Source organism: Urocitellus parryii, chromosome 8, assembly GCF_045843805.1.
Source record: "Urocitellus parryii isolate mUroPar1 chromosome 8, mUroPar1.hap1, whole genome shotgun sequence".
Classification (NCBI taxonomy): Eukaryota; Metazoa; Chordata; class Mammalia; order Rodentia; family Sciuridae; genus Urocitellus; species Urocitellus parryii.
Genome location: NC_135538.1, coordinates 126,237,880 through 126,256,375, shown reverse-complemented (window position 1 = coordinate 126,256,375; position 18,496 = coordinate 126,237,880).

The window sequence follows — 18,496 nt, the reverse complement described above, 5'->3', positions numbered from 1 at the left end:
TCAAGGATTTAGTATAAAAATGTAAAACTTCTCATTAATAATTTTATATTAATTGCATGTTAAAAAATGCTTGGGTTTTGGATATACTGGGTTAACTAAAATATACTATCAAAATTAGCTTATTTGTATCTTTTTACCTTTATAAGGGGACCTTTAGAACATTTTAATGTTACATGTGTGGCTTCCATTATATTTCTCTGGGAGGTGCTGGTTGACCACTTTGCTGGGAAGAATAGGCTTGAAACCTCAGATATTGAAGTGAGTTGAGTTGAGTTGTTGATGCCCTTTTTTATGAGCCTCCATTCCTAATTTTGGTGACAAACCTGCTCTTGGTTCTCTTCCTGCCTCTTGACCTCTTTTTGTCTGGCCCTGTCTTCTCCCTCCTGCCGAGTGTTGATCACTGGGATTGTGCCTCTACTCAGCCCCTAGGTATGCAGCACAGTGAGACTGAGGCTGAATAAACTCACAAAGCCACATGGATTCTTTTTTTTCAAAAAAGCAAATGAATGAAATTAAAACAGCAAAAAGAAGGGGAAGGAAGAGGCACCTAGCCTGTGGCCAGTGTTAGGTGGCGAGGTGACCTTTCCAAGAAGGCTTTTGGAGGTGATACACATGGTACAGCAGGCACAGTCCTCCTCCGCCCCCTTCCAGAAAGGCTCCTGTGAAATGGAGAGCAGTATTTTAAGTGCATTGAAGGTCGTGAATTTAAAACTAAGAGACCTTGAAATCCAGAAGTGTTTGCTTTTGTAACCACCAGCACTGCCTCTCCAGATGGGGAAGGGCTGTGCCGCAGAGCTGGCAGGGAGGCCCGGGCCAGCAGGGCAGGCTCTGGAAGGAGCCCGTGCCAGGCTGCTGCTGCTTCAGCCCTGTCCCTAAGAAGCTGCTGCCAGGAGTCCTTTTAGCTCAGGGCTGGACCAACCCTTCTCAGCCTGTAGTGTAGTTCAGTGTCCTGGCTTGACATGGTCACATTCAGGAAACCTGGGTTCTCTTACCCTCCCTCAGCTGGTCCTGGGGCCTTGAGTAGGTCCCTGTTCTCTTTGTGCTGTGGCTTAGAAACCTTTCCTACTGGCTTCTCAGAGCTTGTGAGCATGGTACTGATGACATGAAAAAGAATCTTTCTCTAGAAAAATGCAGAGGCCCGGGGGGTGGGGTATTATCAGGAAGCTGGAAAATATTCAATCAAAATATTCAATCAACTCTCCCTGCCCCAATCAATGGTGGGCATTGTTGGAAAATAATGACAATAATTACTATTGTGTATGGGACACACCTATTTTGGTTAACTTGCTGTTTAGATATACCTGTGAGCTAGACTTTGATGTCAGCACCATACTAATAAGAAAGCTGATGCACAAATGGCCCCACAGGTAAGGAGAATTGATGGGATTTGAACCCTGTGCATCTCTGGCTCTTTTCACTGTTATACACAATAATCTGAAAACCCAGAGGCCCCCCGGCTACCCATTCAGTTTTCATTCACCAGTTTACCTTTTCCAGCCTGATTTGTTTGGCTAGGAACTATCATGATTTGGTAGACAGATGGGCAGATCAAGGTCCTCCAGTTCCAAGACACAGTTCCTGCCTTCAAAGAACTTACTGTTTATTTGAGAAGGAGATTTGGAGCCCATGTGAGAAAGCGCATGAACTATTCCCCAGTTAAGTTACCAGTGGTGTCAATCTGTTTATCCTCGGCAAGACAAGCTAACTCATCCGAGGCTGTTTATAGGCAGTGCACCTGAAATCAGATAAGGCAGGCTCCCACACACAGCAGCAACAACTCCTGTATCCAGGTCTTTACATTTGTTCCTTCCTTCTAGAATGTTCTCCTGCCCAGTCTTGGTGTGATTGACTCTGTCATGGAGCTCTCAGTTTAAATGTCACTTCCTCAGAGGGACATCCTAATGGTTCCTCTTCTCCCCTTTCACTCTCTAACACATCACACTGGTTGATTCTCTTATCTCTGACTAGAATCTTAGTTCTTTGTGCAATTGTTTTATTTTCTGTCTTTTCCCCCTGGAATAGGAATCCCATAAGAAAAAGGATCCCATCTCTTTATTCCCTAGTGTGTCCTGGCATCCAGAACAGTACCTGACACATATTCGGTGCTTCATAAATGTCTATTGAGTGAATAGTGAGGGAAGGGAGTTTGGGGGAATGGTGGCCTATAAGCTGGACCTTCAAGCATGGCTAAGACACCAAAGGAAAGAGAAAACAGGAGCAAATTGGTCCATGTGAAATAGACAGGATGCATGTGAACATGCTTGGGGAGGTGCGGGCCTGGGGAAGACACAGCTAGGAAGCTGGTTATGGAGCTGTGAACATCAGGCTGTGTGATCTCTCCCCTGTGGACAACGGGGCCCATGGGAGGCAGGTGAGGAGGAAAGGTGCGTGGTCATTTAGCAGCAGCATGCAGGCAATCAAGGATGGAAGAGAAATCAGGGATCCCTGCATCATGGGATGTCCTAAGAAAAGGAGGTCTTTGTGTCTGTGTGCTCCCAAGTGCCAGGTGGCCTGGATACCTAGCCAGAGCCCTCTGCTTGGAAGCTGTGTCTCCCTGCTATGGTGTCAGTTGTCATGCCCTAGAGGAGTGCCTGAGAGGGAGCAGAGGGAGGCCTTGTGGATGGGCTGGCACGACGCCTTCTGTGCCGTCAGAGAGTGACTCAGATCCCCTCCTGGCATTAGCCTGCTCAGGCAGTGCAAGCTGTTCCTTTGGCTCCTGGAGATTGAGCTGGTTCTTTCTTTTCCCCAGGACTGAGGCCAGGGAGGAAGGGTGCTGGTGTCTGTTTCCACCCCCTCCCCTTCTCCCAGCACATGGGTGGGAGAGGAGGAAGTGGAGCTGCAGTGCTGAGCTCTGGATTCAGTCTCTGCAATCCCTCCAGGCTGTACCCGGTCCTGCTCAGCATACACCCAGCTGGACAGCAGGCCGGCTGGACAAATGACCAGGTGATGCGGTACTTGAATGGAAGGCTTTCCTTAAAAGTTACCATCAAAAACTGGGTCAGGTGGACAAGTGCTGAGGGAATATTGGCAATGACCACCTGTGAGTAACGAATGTCATGACCTAAGATTGCTCCACACTGAGGGGACTTGAGACAGAATGTTTAGACACAATCCTGTTGCTCAAAACATTTGCATACCCTTAGTGTCAACCATTCCTTACAATGCCCTAGGAACAAAGTGGCATTATTTTTTTTTTTAATTTTTTTTTTATTTTGAAGCTTAAAGAGGTTAAGTCAATTGCTGAAGGACATGAACATATTGAATGGCAGAGTTGAAACCTAACTTGAGTCTTTGAGTTATAGGAGTTCTAATAAACCATACATTGTGCCAGTATTTCTGGGCTCTTAGACTTGGCATGTTTGAAGCCTTCTTTGGAGTGGTGCAGGCTCACAAGGAGAATCATGGAGCCCCAGCCACTGTCAACACCTTCAAGGGAGTAACATACAGGTGACTGAACATCGGGGAGCCCCCAAGGCTCACCAACTGATCAGAGTATTTCCCATTTATTCTGTCCCTCAGCTTTTGTGGACTGTACTTGACCTAGCATATTATTTTAAGTTGAGTCATATGAAATCATCATTTTTGTTGATCAAAATTGTCTCATGTTGACAATATTTTACAACTCACCCTAATATATCAAAGCTACTAAATAAATATGAGTTATCTGACTTGAGAGGATGGAGAAGGTTTGGGGGTTCGTATTTTCACAACAGACTTATGTTCCTCAGTCTACATTGGGACTATCATGCCATAGTGTCATTGGGGGATTAGTTAGGTATCCTGTGTGAAAGAGCTTAGTTAGTTCAGTCCCTGAGGTTGTCCCTGGACACACACCCTGCTTTCCCACAAGAGGCCTACAGCCCTGCGGACAGCACAGCCATACCAGTCTTGGCCCTGGAGTCTAAGGGCTGGACAAGCACAATAACTAAGAGCATGGCCACATAATCAAAGGGCCCTGGCTGGGACCTCAGTTCTGACATTTACCTGTTATGTGACCTTGGACAAGTAGGACAGGAATCATAACATACCTACCTAATGGAATTATGAAAATTAAGTAAGATAATGAAAGCAAAGGAATTAAAATGGTAGAAGGTGTTCAATTTTAGTTGAAACTATTACTGTTATGATTATCATCAATATTCTTACGTCTCAGATGAGAGGGAGCCCATGAGGACTCAGCACAAAATGGTGGCTTCTGCTGCTTACCACCTCAGGGTCAGGTCACAGCTTCTACAATGACATCATCTCTGATCATCGAGCTTAGGGACAATTGAAGACAGGCCCCAAGACAAGGCCTCAAACCCCCTACAATCACAAGGAAGATTCGGAAGCTTCTAGGGAAGCTATGCTCTGTGGCTAGGTCCCTCCTCTTGGGGAGGAACCCTTATAAGAATCTGGAGGTTGACAGAAAGCCAGAAGAATGATCCTCAACCACCCAGAGTACCTACTGTCCAACTCCTCTGGGTTAAGTGAGGCTTTCAAGGAGATTGCTCAGGAAAGGGAAAGTTCAGTGGACACAGCTTCATCATCTCTGATGAGATGAAAAGCTCTGTAACAATTTGAGGGAATTCAGTTTATACACTTCCACCCTCACTTCTGATGCCAAAATCAAGTTCAGGGGTCCCCAAGATCTCCATTAGGTTCAATCATTTGCTAAAATAATTCACAAGACAGCAGTTCTACTCCTGGCTAGAGTTTGTTGCAGGGAAAGGAAACATTGAAATCAGTCAGGGGCAGAGGAATATAGTGTGGAGTTCACGAAGAGTCCTGAATGTGGAGCTTCTGAGTGTTTTTCCCCTGGGGTTAGGTCAATGTTCCTTTCCTAACATCAGTGTGTGGCAGTAGTACCCATGGAATACTGGCAGAGAGGGAAACTTACTCCAACCTTGGTGTCCAGAATATTTATTGGAGCTCCATTATTTCAGCACAGGTGACTTTCATGTCACTCATATAAGTCCCCAGCCCCCCAGAGTGTGAGTTGATACCATGTGACTCCAAAGCCTTTACTTGACCTCACATTGATGAATGGCATCGTTACTCTCTGCCTGGCCCAGGGGCCCCAGGCAAATTCCCAGGGCTTATAGATTTCCAAGGACCTACAGGTAAAACCAGACCTCTTTGGGGAAAGATTAAATTCTACACTATACAGGCTCTGTGTTGGCTCTGGGGAGACTGAGATAATGAGATACTGCCCATCCTGGGAAGCCCAGTCTACGGGGACAGACAATCATGTAACCAGTACAAGTCTGTTGGTGTGCTATGTGAGTGTAGTGTTGCCCACAACCACCAGAGGGAGCTGCAGTGAGTTTCTTCCCTCAAGATCAGGCTTGGTCTGTGAGCTCAGCAGCCATCACCTGGAGTCATGGGAACCAGGCTGACCTGATTAGTAAAGTTTGTATGTGGGGGTGAGACCCTCAAAACATTTCTAGAAAGGAAATTCTTGACTGTTATTGACATGCTTATCAGTTCCATTGGCCCAGGAGATCTCTGCATACAGCCAACCTCACTCACTGACTTGGAGGGTTGAGTGAGTGGATGGGTGGATAGGACATCTGAGTCTCCTGGAAAAATCAGGAAGCTCAAATCTCAGTAATGATTGAGACTCTAGTAAGGCTGAGTAAAAGTAAATGTGTGAGTGACCAGGAAAAGAAGTGTGTGGACATGATTCTGTAAACCATCAGAGACCAGGCTTTGACCACCTGCCATTGCTGGCCCTCCCTGTCCTAATGATTATAGCTGAAGCACGGGATTCCCCTGCCATCAACAAGAGGACACCAAAGTTCTTCCTTTGCTTCCAGTTTTTCAGTTTCTTCCCTGGCTCCATCTGGTGTGGGGATGGAGAAATGTCCCTGGATGCTCTTTGGCCCCGATTCCCACCTCCTCCAGCCACACCTTATCACTTCAGTTACTGCTCAATTAATCCCTATTAGGGGATTAAATCACTAATTGGGTTAAGACTCTGATAACCCAGTCATTTCTCCTTTGAACCTTCCTGTACTGTCTTACACGTGAGTTTTAGGGGGGACACCACATCTAAACCATAACAGGGTGCTGGTAATTTAAAGTAACAAAGACAAGATCATGGTGTTTGATGAACTTACAATCCAGTGGTGGAGAGAAGCATGTAAATAAGTCACCAAACAGGGAAGGGACTGATGCTATCTAGGGGGAATGAACACTTGTATCTTCTACAAAGAGTGATGATTAGGGAAGGGTTCCCAGGGAACCCAGGGAAAGAGATGTTTCAAGCTGGCCTAAAAGCACACTGGAGTTCTGCAGATAGAGAAGAGAAGGAAGTTGTTCTAAGCAATGGCAGCCACACAGACAAAGACAAAGAGGTGTGAGAATGCAAGGTATGTTCATTGAGGACACAGATGAGCCAAGGCCACCTCCCACTGCTACACCAGCTGTGCACTGCCCAACTGCAGGGGAGGACAGTAAGGCAGGACTGGGATATGAATGATGCAGCCCAGAGTCAGGCAACATGGTGGCCTGAGAGAAGGGTGGGATAGGAGTGTAGTGACAAATCATCAGAAATTCCACATCCATTTCATTTGTTGCCATAATCATCAATATGCAATTGCTCAGCAAACACTGACTAAACGACTGTTGGGAATTTGAGGGTTTACCTTACTTCTGCCATTTTTGCCTTCTTCACACACAAGGAAGAAGGACCTATTGAGGACCGTCTAGCAGAAGGTCAGCACCCTTCAAACCTGAGAGACACCACTCACCCACATTTCAGTGCCAGGTGGATTAGTCAGTGGAACTGAGCCAGCCCCCTGGCTCATCTTCATGCATGGCCAGTTCAACACTCTTATCCTATAAGTTAGGAACTGAGGGTCCAAATAAGACTCCCTCAAAAATCAACAGCTGGTTAGTTCTAGAGCCTGAACTAGGAGCTAAGTCTCTCAACTTAGATCTCAGTACTCTTTGCACTAAAAGGATAAAGAGTAGTAAATGAGGACTATGTATTTATTCTTCCAAGAAGGGAGGGTTTTGCCTATACCAGCCAGCTAAGTAACCCCAGTTGCTATTGATAGGTAACTTTGAAATTGTTGAGTCAAGAAAAATTCAGGTCTGACCCTCATCACAACCCAATGTGAGGCTGGGGAGCATGGGGGTCTAGCAGTTATACAGGGGAGCGGGGGCCCTGTCTTGTGATAGGAAGGATGGAGAACAGACACCCACTCTTAGATGCTTCACCTGGCAGGACTCACATCATTGCTGCTCCCGTCTCAGTGGCGACAACAACCATAGAATGCACTTAGAAGCCAGGGGGCTGAGAAAAGCAGTTTAGCTTCGTACCAGGAAGTTGAGATGGGCTCAGTGAGCATCCAACCAACCCATGCCACAGTTAACATAGGGCAAGTCCACGTCATGGCTGTTATCCCAATGAGAGCAGCCTAACAGCAGTCAACTGAATGCCTACCTGGTGTCTACCCCAGAGCCATCGCTTCCTTCCCCTGGGCCTTCCCCATTGCACAGGTAGGAACTGAGACCCAGAGACCTGTCCAGGGTCTTAGCCAACCATGCAGCTCCAGAACATAGGAGGTCTAGACTCCAAGAAGCACCTGCGGGTAGCGGAAGGTGTTGACAGCAGCACGCCTCGGCACTAGTTGTTTGCAGTGGCAGAAGATGGCAGACAGGCCTCTGGGGAGGAGAAGGGACAGGAGAGGGGGAGAGTCCCAGCTGTCTTTTCTCTGTTGCTCCCCTGCCTTCCAGTCACGCTTTCCTCTGACTCCGTCATGGCATTGTTTATTTTTATTGTCACAAGCACCACCACTCAGAATATTTGTCTGCAAGGAGAGAGCAGCAGGGACGGATTCTGGAGCCCGGGGGTGAGTGGGCCTGTGTGTGTGCTGCCTCAGGTACGCATCTGCTTTTTGGTTTAAGCTTAGCTTTCTCCAAGGTGGAGAACACAAACCAGTGCTTCTTTCCACCTCCAGGCGCTGTGGATCTCCAGCTGGAGAGGCACGATTGGGAAAGAGATTCGAACATTCAGCTTCTCCCCCAGGTCCAAGCTCCTAAGGCCCCTGAAACAACCTGATGCCTTCAAGCCCTTCCCTGGTGTCAGGTTAGGCTCTCCTGGGGTTGCTCTGTCCCCACAGCAAATCTCCCAAAGCTCTTTCATGTCACCACCATATCCTCCAAACATTCCTATAGTACATCTGCCGCTTCATCAATCTACCTTTAGTGTTTTTTTTTTTTTTTTTTTTTGCGAGGGGGAGGGAACCGCTGAGCCACATCCCCAGCCCTATTTTGAATTTTATTTAGAAACAGTCTCTGAGTTGCTTAGTGCCTTGCTTTTGCTGAGGCTGGCTTTAAACTGGTGATCCTCCTGCCTCAGCCTCCCAAGCCACTGGGATTAACAGGCATGTGCCACCACGCTCAGCTACATTTAGTATTTCTGTAGGTGACATGAACTCCTAGCTATGGAGGATTTGATTCAAATCAGAAAACTATAGCTATATGGCTGGGATTGACTCAATCAATCAACCCACTGTTTATAAAGTTAATGCCTCTTTAGAAATCACATTAGTTCCTGGGATTCCCCAACCCCTAAACTTTAAGCATTTTTAAACTAGTATCCTTGATTTAGGTTGTTGAACTACAGTTCAATGGAGATAGGCAGGCAGGCAGGGAGGAAGACATATAGATTGATGGATGAGTTTTTGAGAAAAAAGAATAAATTTCATGAGCTCCTTGGTGAGAGCTAAATGGCACAGTAGGGGGAGCATCGTGCTAATTGCTTTCATTTATCTTATTATCTCATTTAATCTTCATAGTATGATGTGGTCACTTACTATAAGAAAGGCATCTCATTAGACACTGCAAGGGCCAAAGTGATTTAAAAATGTTTCTGTCCCTCCTGGAGCTCAGACTGGTGGCCCTCATGGTTTACCACCACTACAGTCACTACCATTAGTAGCAACATGCTGGGATGGTCCTCATGATTGGCTGAGCTCACGTTTATGCCAGTACACAAAGTACTTGGCAGACATTATCTCATTTATTTCTCTACCACATCTAAGGGACAGGCATTATTACTGTTAAACCCATTTTATGGTCAAATAACTCAAGTCTCAGAGAGATTATGTCACCTGCTGAGGCACCACACTTGTAAGGAATGAGCTCAGGAGTAATAATAACTGGCACAAAGAATGCAAACAGAGGCCATAATCCTGGAAAGGGCTACACCAGAGTCACGGATGAAGTTCCCAGGAAGGCAAAGTGTCATTCTTATGGAAGAGCCTGGGAGAGTTATCTGGATGAGTCTGAAGTTGAGCTGGTCCCTAAAACTATAGCAAGGCCCCCACAGTTAGATGCAGGAGGGAGGAACTCTGGAGAATGTGACTTTGTGAAGGTGAAGACTCTGCTTGAGATGGAACCATAAGCAGCCCACCTGGGATGTGGGAGGAACCCATTCATGTTTCCCCTCACTGATCTTGTCAGCTCTTTTAGGTAGGGTTTACCCAAAGATATTCATGTTATTATAAAGAGCAGAGTTATTTCTTCCCATTTTGCGGATGGGAATTATTAAGCCCTGCTCAGAATTGGTAAGGTCTAGAGAAAACTCCCAGGCATGGAGCCCAGGGCCCACAGGAGAACTTAGCCACATGTCCTCAGAGGGATTTGCCTGCAACAAACTAGAGAACCCTGGAGCAGCCTGGGTCTGCTTACTCCCTGGAGGGAGGGGAGAAGGGGGCATGTCCAGGAAAAGATTCCAGAGCTTTCTCCTGCCAGCTTAATTTCCACCCTCCATTTCTCCTTGAGCTGTTGGCTCCTCCATTTGACACAGAATCTTCATATTGTGATCTCAAGTGCACTTGAACCACTGTTCTAGATTCCCAAGTGTCTTCTCTGAAAGCAGGTATAGGACCAGATGTGGAGATGCAAGGTCCTGGCGTCCTGTCCCTCACCTTTTTTACAAACCGACTTTGATTCTCTGACGGCTCTGTGCCTGGTTGTGTGCCTAGAACCAGCCTCCTGCCATCTTATAGCAAAGCAGCTCAGGGCTCCTTTCTGAATATAACCAGAAATGAGCCATGAAACAGCCAGTGACTCACTGTCATTAAGCAGATGAAGTGTTATTGAAGTAGTGAGGCACTGAGGATGAAGCAAGCATAATTTAGCAGAAATTATTGGTAGGAGAGATGGAGGGCGGGCCACAGGGAGGCCTACCTGGCCAATGGGACTATGAGGCTGTTGGAACAGGCTGACGAGGTGGTAGAGTTATCTTCTCCAGTGACCATTTATGACCAGGACAGACAGACTTGTCACGTTACAGGAGGTGAGGGTGGTAAATCCAGAAGGCATATTCTTCATGGTCAGGTGTCTTGAGGACAGTATTCTGGGCTTCTAGGGACATACCCTCAGGTCTCACTGGGCACCCAGTCACTGGGGATCTTGTTCAAATGCAGACTGTAGTTCAGATACTCTGTGAGGCCTAAGGTTGCAGGATTGTGTTTAACCAACCCTCAGGAATGGTGGTGGCTGCTTCTGGGCTGAAGGCTATACATGGGGAATGAGGTGACAGGGAGGCCTCCTCAGGGTTCCCTCGGAAGCAGGAAGGTTTACTTCTCAGGTGTGACTTTTCAAATTTGTATTTCATACAAATATCCTGAGGTGTCTCTCTGGGAGTGGAAGAGGTGAGGACCAGGCCTGGAAGTGTAGATTATGCCTGTGTGAGGGGATTCCAGGGCTGCCTAAGGGCTTGGTTCAACAGATGAGCCCTGGTGACCAGCCATTCCACAGCAGGAACCCTCTGACTGCTGGTCAGTCATGGCTGTCCATCAGGAGTCAGGTTGGCCTCAACTCCAGAGGACCCAAGGCATGATCTCATGGAGTGGGGCCAGGGGCAAATAGTTCTTGTTTTACTTCTTGGGGACATGAATTTCCTGCTTCACTTACAAAGGTCAGTGGGGTCTGGGAAGAGCTGGTATTCGGAACTCATAAGAAATTAGATTACAGATCTTGTCGATAACTCTCCTTTGGAGACATCCAAGAGGTGTGTTCCTGATAGCCCACAAGACATCTGTTCTCATAGATATCATTCATCTGCAGCCAGCAGACAAGTGAGCCAAGGAAGTACATGTGTCAAGTGCTTGGTGACAGGGTGAAGATCACTCCTGGGGCCATCTTGTTTATTTCTAACACTAATCACAAAGCTAGCCCCCTTTAGCTGAGGAAAAGAGTAAATTTCACCCCAGCTGGGCCTGTTTGTCAACCAGTGCCAAATCATGAGGGTCCAAACAACAAAACACTCAGAAAATGGAAAGGGTCCACACCATTTGTTTCCAACCCATTTCTCAGGGTGGGGGGCTGGAAAGTTATTCTGGGAAGATGGCACTCAGGCTGAAGGGCTGGGAATCAGTCACTGACCTGGCTCCTTAAAATCCCCTTACAGTCCGTATGCTTCTCTGGGCCAAACCATGTACCCTGCAATAGTGATCTAGCAACCTCCACGGACCCTTGACAGCCTCTGCTTATGGACTCCCATGCTCTGTGGTGTTCCCCCATGCCCTGGACTGGTGCTTCTCAACCTGGTGGACTTCTCAAGGTCTACAGACATCTTTGGCTGTCACAGCTGGGGCAGGCGTGGTTGGCATCTAGCGGGCTTTGGCCAGAGATCCTGACCAATATGCTACACTGCACAGGACAGCCCCTACAAAGAAAGGAGGATTCAGCAAATGCTGGAGAAAGCCTGCTCCAGGCAAATACTCAGGGGTCTGGAGCTGTCCTGGGAGAGACAGGTAGGCAGGAATCCAGGATGAGACTTATCAGAGTCCTTGCCTTAGGGTGAGACACACCGGCTTCATTCTTCCCCTTAGATCCAGGATGCTCCACACCAGGCTCTCTCAGCCACCTGTCTCTGTTATTTGCCTTTAAAGTTATCATCAGGTCTTTCTTCCCACATCTACATGTTTTTATTTTTGGCGGGTACTGGTGATTGAAATCAGGGGCACTCAACCACTGAGCCACATCCCCAGCCCTATTTTGAATTTTATTTAGAGATAGGGTCTCACTGAGTTACTTAGTGTCTTGCTTTTCCTGAGGCTGGCTTTGAATCCGCCATCCTCCTGCCTTAGCCTTCCGAGCTGCTGGGATTACTGGCGTGCACCACCACACCAGGCTCAAGATGGTTTTAAAAAGTGGATGTGATACAGCAGGAGAAGCAGGGGAAAGCCAGGGTCTTCCTTGTGATACTTTCCATACTCACTGAAGATGGCAATAATCACTGGTAGAGAGAGAGTCAGGATTGAAACTAAACAGAACCAGTTAGATCTTGACTGCATGTAGGTAAATCATCTGCTCATCTATCTACATGCTGGGTCTTGGATTAAGGTCTGAGCTAGAGAACGTTGAGTGAGGATGAGGGTGGCAGTGCGGGTGAGTGGGCTCACAGTGAGTGTGCCTCACTGGATAGTATGGGCACCATGGTGGATGCACGTGTTCATGGCTGGGTGTGCAAGACCAATCAGTCAAATGAATTTGATTCCCAGAGCCTACACAAGTGCTTTGAAGATTAGTCTTGTTTTGTTTTTCATTCATCTTAGTCTGCATTAGAAATAAACATGCTGGCATTACATAAACACTCTGCTTTTATTCATTTATTTTTCTTATCTGAGACAGGCAAAACTAAGGTTTTACATGATGTAGATAAAGGTATAGGTCTAAGTAAGAGTAAATATATTTGTTTATTGGGACTGAAAGTTGTGTATTGCTGTAGGCCAATCTATTCACTATGATTGATCATCTTGTTTGTCACTGAGCTTCTTACCAGCCAAGATAAACAGGAAAGAGGGTAAAAGTTACATAACAAAAATGCTCATAGCTGTCTTTGAATAACAAAGTGGACAATTTTCTCAACCATAATTTTACAGCACATTCAGAACTAACTTTGTCACACAACAAATCTTGATTAAAGCTGAAGTCTAGCATTAAGACACAGTTTAGGGAGACAGTTCTGTGAAGCTCCTGAAGGGCCATTGGTTTTAACATTCACTTGGATATGGCATCATAACATCCAGAGGAGTACATATGTCCCTGTTCTTTATGTTCTCTTCCCTAAGTACAATTTCTTTGGCTAGGTTTTTTTAGCAGGAGTTCTTTAACAAATCATCTAAGATAATACTTCCATACAAGGGCCCAGATGCTGGTCTTCGATATCATAAGCAGATGGATAGCTTGAGAGAAGTGCTCATTCATGCTCCGTGTTTATATGCACATTTCTTTATTTACTCATTTATTTTTTCCCATTTGTTCTTCTTTCCATCCACCCATTTGTAAAACCCTCTCCTAATTTAGGGAAGCAGAATGAGAGGATGTAGTCATTGACAAATTACTTATTTAGAAGAGTTTAGTTGGCTGCCAGTTAGAGTCTTCCATCCTCCATCCCCATAAATGTCAGTGTGCAAACCTGGAGGTGAGTGCACGGGCCTCATTGTTCAGCAGGAAAGCTGTCAGTGACACAGGGGCAGGTGAGGTGTGGGAAAGAAATCAGAAAGGCCACCTAGGGTGTGCCCGAGTAGCTAAATGGGTTTACAAACTGAGAGCCATGCTGCAAAAAAAAAAAAAAAAAGGTGAATGGAGCCCCTTTCATAAAGGACCACAATCCACCCCATGTTTCATCCTCAGTTACTCATTCTTATTTGTGACCATGCCTGTTTGCACAACCAGTTCTATGGGCACAAGTCAATTTATTTTTGTTTTTGGCACCATGCTTTTCAGTTGCCAGGAAACACGTCAGTTGCTTAATGTCTCATCTAATCCACCCTGTTGATTCTTTGCAATATGATCTATATCTTTGTCCTTGGTTAAATCAGTCACATGATTAGATTAGGTCTGCAATTCTGCTCTTACTGTCTTTTGCACAAGTTCACACACATCCACACACACACACACATTCACTCACATGGATATAGCTTTGGGGGCCCCAAAACTTTAGAAGGACAGAAAACTGGTCTACAGAAATAAAAAAGATCCTATTTATCCTGTGGCGTTATTATGAGAGTTAGGGATAGTTTAGGTGAAGATCTTGAAGTTGAGTGTATCCTGCTTGAGGTGGTTTTTGTCATTCATAATTCCAGAGTATCAGAATAAGTTATAGTCATAAAATATGTGAGAAACAAAATCAAGTCAAATTTGGACTGTCCTCAAGACAATTTGTTTGAAAAACTGCATGTCCAAACTATGTTCTCTTTGCTATTTAAACTGGTGTATAGTGGAAAAATATCCCAAGTTTCCCCAGGAAGGCTGCTCATGTAAGTGGTCCATGCAGGTGTGTGGGGAAGGGGTTCTACCTGTTGTTCCTGGCTCTGCTGGACCAGGGAAGGTTGTTAAGAGCAGAAGGACTGGATCCTGTGGCCCCAGCCACACAGGAGAGGGACAGAGGAGGAAGATTCTGACTCCTTACCCCAGATCTGACTATCTGGTCCCCAAGCCTTGTGGGGGGATCCATTCTGCCTTCAGTGTGTTGGGGGTAGATTACATCTGTCAGAATTTCCTGTTGTTGAGTAGAGAAAAACTTGGAGAAGCAAACAAACAAAATTGCTCCTTGAGCATTGTAAGCCCCTAGAGTTTTTTAAGGCAGAGGACATTTTGATGAATTGTCAGATAACCACGGACATATAGATGGCAATGCTCGGCTGAGATTGTGACTCAATGGTAAAGCGCTTGCCTTGCATGTGTGAGGCACTGGGTTTGATCCTCAGCACCACATATAAATGAATTAAATAAAGGTATTATGTCCACCTACAATTAAAAATATTTTTTAATAGAAAAGATGCATAGACCTAAACTCAAGAAGGAAGGTGTTGGCAGCAGAATTGCAAGAAAACCACCTTCTCAACCCCAGGAATTTGAAAACTCAAGGGGGCAAATCCAGATGAGGGCAGGTGACAAAACTGCACCAGGAGGGAGAGTGGCTCCTGGAATCACAGCCCCACTACAGTCCTAAGACAGAACTGCCCTCCATCCGCTCCATGTTTGCCAAGTTGCAACGTGCAACCAAAACCTCAGAGTGATAGAAAAGAACTGAGGCGCTCAAATTCCTCCCATTCCTGCTCTTATTCAGAACATCACAAAACAGAAGACAGAGAACCAAGATATCTAGCACCCAGTCCCCTGGGCCCATTCTGCTTTTAAGGCTGGATTTTCAATGATTAATGACTCACAAATTAGAAATGACAAACAATAAAGGATAGGAAAATGTTACACTGTCTTCCAGTTCTTCTAGAACTGGATTAATTCGATCATACCCATTCTTTGTTTAAATTCCATGAGTACCTCTAGGATACAGTCCAATCTTGTTAGCCTTTGTGGCCTGTTCCCTGTTGGTGTGTGCAGTCCCACCTCTGGCCATTACTACTGAACAGCACAGTTCTTCAAATAATATGTGTGCTTTTAACACTCTGTGCATTCATCCAGCTGCCTGTGGTCTGGGCTTAAAATACACTGAAATCTCAGGGGCTGCAACTAAATACCGACAGACATCCATGATGCAAAGAGAGGTTTGGGTGGGGCCTGAGGTGACCAGGGAGAATGTGCTGTGAGCAATTCTAACAACTCTTGACTCTGATCAGAGGAGGTGTTATCCTCTGGGAAGGAGGTTTCAGTGACACAAATGTCTGCTTGTCAGAGACGCCAGAAATCTGGATTTAAAACAAGAATATTGGCAACTACTTTAAATAAAAGTAAGGATTGAGGCTTCCTTCCAGAATGGCAGAATGTTGAGTGCAGCATCTTTCCTCCCTAGTAAAACAACCATCCGACTGGAGAAAATTATAAAAAAGAATCCCTCAGTGTTTTTAGAATTTATCTTGAGGGCACAGAGCAAATGCAGAAACATTCTCATAGGAATGTATCATTAAGATCAGTGGGAATCTGTGGCATATGAATGACCCCCCCTCCCCCCACTTGCTCCCTCCATACCACCACCAGTTTTAGCTTTGAGAAACTCTACCTAAATTTCTCTGCTCTGAGTGGGTATGGTCAAGAGATAGAGGGCTGATTTTCCCTGCAGCTCCCAGCTCAGGGCAGTGGTTTCACGCTGGGAAGGGCAGGCCAACCATATTTCACATCTTCCCCATTCTTGGGATGCAAAAATTCTGTTCCTAGTGGAGTCTACTGTGACTCCTCCCCTCCACCTTGCCCTACTTCCTACTTCTAAGGTAGAATTTCAAATGTTGCTGAGTCTGGCCAAGAATGCTGGGTTCTGTTTTCTTCTTCCCCAACTTGTTTGCACAGTGGATTTTCCACACTAGAATGGAAAAGCTAAGAAATCCAGGGGCTGCTGCCTCCACTCCCAAACTCCCAAACTCCCCCTCCTCAGTGTCTTCCTGCAGAGCAGGGTGTCATTCCAAAAGTGAGATCCTGTTCCCACCCCCAGCTCTTGTGCACTGCTGCCAAAGTCCAGCATAGAAGGAAAGGCAGGGTGAAAACCTCCTAGCCCGGTTTAAGGGATTGACCTTATTCAGAACAGAGCATGAAGAAGTCCATGCCTAATGGTGTTGTCTGAACCAATGAAATTCTTGGTGGAGAACATTTAGGAGGACACTCATAGCCCCACAATATGAGTAGCAAGATGGGGGAACATGCAGAAATTTAACAGACAACACCATGGAAAGAGACAGCTAAGCATAGCTGTCCTGGGATCATATCCATCCCTGGGTGATCTACAAGGTTTTGTGCAAGCACTGGGCCAAACCCACCCAGGTACCAGAGTAAGAAAAAGGAAAGACTTTTAACCATTTATCAACCTGCACACAGATCCATTGACAAACAGCTGAAACTTCAATAACACTATGGACATAAGCCCAACCTCTGCACACTGTTTGAACCATAAGCTACTGTGACCCAGGGGCATCTCCGAGGATGCCAGGATTAAAAATAAAATAAGGTCATGTGCTGCATAATGATGCTTTGGTCATTATTTCTTCAAAATATGTTTTTAAAATCACCATACTTAACTGCTCCTCAACTTTCTCATTTTTCTTTTGGGACTTTGACTACAATATGCATCACTGAATGGTGGGTAAGTTCTGAGAAATGCCTGGTCAGGTGACCCCATCACTGTGTGAACATCATACAGTATACTTGCAGAAACAAAAACAGCTCTGATGTCACTTGGCAATTTAATCTTAATCTTATGGAAACACTGTGGTATATGTGGTCTGTCACCAATAGAAACATTGTCATCAGGCACACTGTCATGACTTTGTATCAGAAATGAAAACATGTACAAATACAAACACATGTTCAAGAATGTTTATAGAACATCATTATTCATAATAGCCCCAAAGTGGAAATATCTGAAATGTCCATTTATTGGTAAATGGATAAACAGTATGTGACATATTTATACAATGGAATATTATTTGACAACAACAGGAATGAAGTACCGATACCTATTACAACACTGATAAGCTGTGAAAATAAGCTAGACACAAAAGACCATATGTTAGGCAATTCTACTTACATGAAAGGTACAGAATAGGTAATTTTGTAGAAATAGAAGTGAGATTCATGGATGCCTATGGCTGAGGGGACAGAGGTGGAATGGGTTGGGGAGAAATGGAGAGTGATTGTTAATGTTACAGGGTTACTTTTTATGTAATGAAAATATTTTAAAATCAGGTAGTGCTGACAGTTATTCAACTTTGTGACTATTACAAAAAGCATTGGATGATTCACTTTTAAATATGTGAATTTTATTGTTTGTAAATCATATTTCAACAGTTGTGTTTAAAAACAAGGAATTGCTCAATGGGTACAAAATTACATTTATACAAGATGAGTAAATGCTAGACACCTGCTGTACAACATGGTGCCTATAGTTTATAATACAGCTTTATATACTTAAATATTTGTCAAGAGGGTAGATTTTATATTGTGTTCTTAGATATGCACACAAAGCAAAGGAATACAAGGAAATTTTTGTGGTGGAAATGTTTAGTCAGTATGGAGCTGGGGTCAGACTGTGTGACTGCAAAGCCATCTGTGCCCTTTCCATGCACCATGAAGGGGATTTGATGGTATCATAGGTTCATGCATCTTTCCAAACCCATCAAAATTGTATGCATTAAATGTGTGATGTTTTCAGTGTATCAATCACACTTCAATCTATAAAAATAAGTGTAAACTAGTGTCTAGCATATGGTAGGCATTCCATAAATGTGGTGTATAATTTAAAAAGAGATTAATCACAGTTCTCTGAAAAGTTTGCCTTCTGTCTATAGTGAAGAAGTAGAGGGTTGTGTTAAAGGTGATTAGAGGTCTGAGAACATGGGGAAAGGGTGGTGACAATGACAGAAAGAAGGCTGCTGACATGGAAGCTTACTTGGGCATGGGAGAGGAATGGGAATTCCTTTGGGGACATATTGAGTATTTGAGTAGAAATGTCAACTGAAGACTGATTAAAAAAGTATTGGACCATCTCAAAATAAAAAAAAATGAACGAGGGCTGGGGATATAGCTTAGCTGGTAGAGTGCT